The following is a 2,556-nucleotide window of genomic DNA, read 5'->3' as shown; positions in this document are numbered from 1 at the left end:
CCAGCTGCCTTGCTATGCTCACGCTCGCGGTCTGACGTTTTGGCTTGACGTTTCCTCATGTCAAGCGATACGCGAGACGCTGTTGCGCAACACGAGGACCATGCAGCGTATAGGGCTGCCAGTTTGCAGCGAAGAAGTTTCGCAATTTAAATAAATCAAACGTTCGATTTGAATAGGTCGTAAGTTTGCTGTGATTCCTATAGGATATATATGTAGATTCGACCTATTTAAATCGAATGCCAGAAATGTTCAAATAAATTTCGTTTCAATAAGAAAAGAAACAAAATTTCACAAAAAATGGAATCCAGCAAATTTAAAGGCTGGCAAATGTTCCAGAGCTAATAAAGCACTTTTTCAAAAATGATATAAGAATGCCCTTTTGTTTATTTAGTCAATTATGACAATCGGACACGCTGGTTTTGTTCATTTTTTCGTCATTCTGGAGAAAAGTGCTTTTTTTCACAAATCGAAGAATATAAGAATGTCCTTTTGTTTATTTAGTCAATTATGACAATCGGACACGCTGGTTTTGTTCACTTTTTCGTCATTCTGGAGAAAAGTGCTTTTTCCAGTTTTGGATAAATAAAAACCTAACCGCTAACGGAGCCTGTGGAGTACCAGGGTGCCCTCCACAGTATGTTGACCCTTACTGCGCTAACCGGAGCAATAGTGCAGTGGACCTTGTGTTTCTCCGAGACAATCAGCCACCCTTCTTTAGACTCACTTGAGGCTAAATAAGGGCGGGATTATGAAGATGTTGTCAATTAGTTTTAATTTTCATATATGGTTTTGCATTATGTGATTTACACAGTGTATTCTGTGTATCCCCGCCTTTGGCGTTTTCTAATCGATACTGATCTGGTTTAATTGCTGCTGTTCTTTATTGTGCTACTATTGCGAAGAGTTTTATCTTATCTAGTTTAAGTAGTGGCTACGGTAAGGATAGCTCATACCAATCTTCAGCATAAAAGATCAGCAACGATCAATCTTTGCAGAGTCATGCAAAATGGTACAGCCCAAGTTGCCTTGGTCCAAGAACCTTACTTTGGTAAGGGTAATTTCTATGTAGGAAACTTTGTGAACCCGGTGTTTGCTAGTAAACATGAAATGGCAAACTCGCGTGTCATTCCTCGAGCCTGTGTCAACATTGCAATAGTTGCTTCACTCATCTCTGAACTATCCACCAGAGATGTATGTGCTATTACAATTGATGTATCTGTTGAAAACCTCAACAGGAAATACGTTCATTGTTCGGTTTATTTACCGCATGATGAACCATCCCCTATGGATGCTTTCAAATAAGTCATCACATACTGCACTTCAAAAGGCCTTCCGTTAATTGTAATTGTTGACAGTGATGCTTATGCTCACCATATCATCTGGGGCAGCTCAGACATTAACTTGAGACTGAGAGGCTCCATTCTGATGGAATACTTAAGTAGTACAGATCTTGCATTACTTAATATAGGCAACCGCCCAACTTTCATGCACGGAACCGCCAAACTACCAAAAATTGAGTTCTTTTGGCGCAATCGGCCCAATAAGCCAAATTTGAGTAAATCGATTAAACTCACACTAGGTAAATTACCTTCACCTCCAGCAAAAACATTTACTTAAGAGTAGGTAAATTCAACCCAAGACCCCCCTCATTCAACCCAAATTTGAGTAAACCTGCATTTACCCAAAATTGGCTTATTGGGCTCAAGGACCCCCGTTGGGTAGATGCATCTCTGTTTGTTTTTGACAACATCGGTGAGGGAAAGAGGGAAAACAACCTAATTTTGGGTAACTAGTTTATTCGATATACTCAGCTTTGAGTAAAATCGACCCATAAATTAGGTAGTTTGATTTCTCCGTGTGGTATCTGCTAGAAAGGAAGTGTTAGACATAACGCTTTGCTCTAGTAGAATTAGTCACGAGCTGACCAATTGGCATGTGTCAGATGAAGAATCTTTATCTGACCATCGCTACATCTTTTTTGAACATTTAAATGTTACTTCGCAAACTTTGCGTTTCATGAATTCCCGGTCAACTAACTTGGATCTCTTTACTGATATGGTTTCGGGCAAATTTCATGGATACTCACCATCCATTGACACTTCAAGTGATTTAGATGATGCCGTTGATACTACAACGGCCTTCACCATCGAAGCTTTTGAAGAAGCTTGCTCTCTGCGGTCTGTGAAGACTGCAAGAGAAAGCTCTTGGTGGAACTCTGATCTGGCGAAACTCAGAAAACAATGTAGAAAGAGTTGGAACATACGACGTTCGGCTGGTTCGGAGGCTTTCAGGTCGGCTCGCAAGGTCTACAGGAAAGCTCTACGGTCCGCTGAACGATCCAGCTGGAAAAAACCTTTGTACAAATGTTTCCAGTTTGAGTGTCGGTTGAACAAAATCCTTGCGAATTCCAAGGATATCACTGGTTTACAAAATAAAATGAAAGTTGTGAACCTCTGTCAACGACCAAAATTTTGAAGCACAATTTAGTGTTGATTTTGAAACCGTGCTACTTTAGAGCAGTTTTTGAGTTTTAACTCAATATGGAGTTTTACAACT

The 2,556-nt window shown here is 40.1% G+C and overlaps 1 long non-coding RNA gene across 1 annotated transcript in view; it reads left to right on the top strand.

The window, feature by feature from the left end:
- The first annotated feature begins 1,550 nt into the window (after positions 1 to 1,550).
- The window catches only part of LOC134288571 (uncharacterized), a 35,438-nt gene continuing 34,432 nt past the window's right edge, over positions 1,551 to 2,556 (top strand). Inside the window, exon 1 of the long non-coding RNA XR_009998025.1 lies at positions 1,551 to 1,857. This is a non-coding gene — a long non-coding RNA (uncharacterized LOC134288571). The remainder of the gene's footprint in view (positions 1,858 to 2,556) is intronic.

The sequence above is a fragment of the Aedes albopictus genome, chromosome 2 (assembly GCF_035046485.1).
Source record: "Aedes albopictus strain Foshan chromosome 2, AalbF5, whole genome shotgun sequence".
In the NCBI taxonomy this organism is placed as follows: Eukaryota; Metazoa; Arthropoda; class Insecta; order Diptera; family Culicidae; genus Aedes; species Aedes albopictus.
This window is presented reverse-complemented; position numbering and strand designations above follow the sequence as displayed.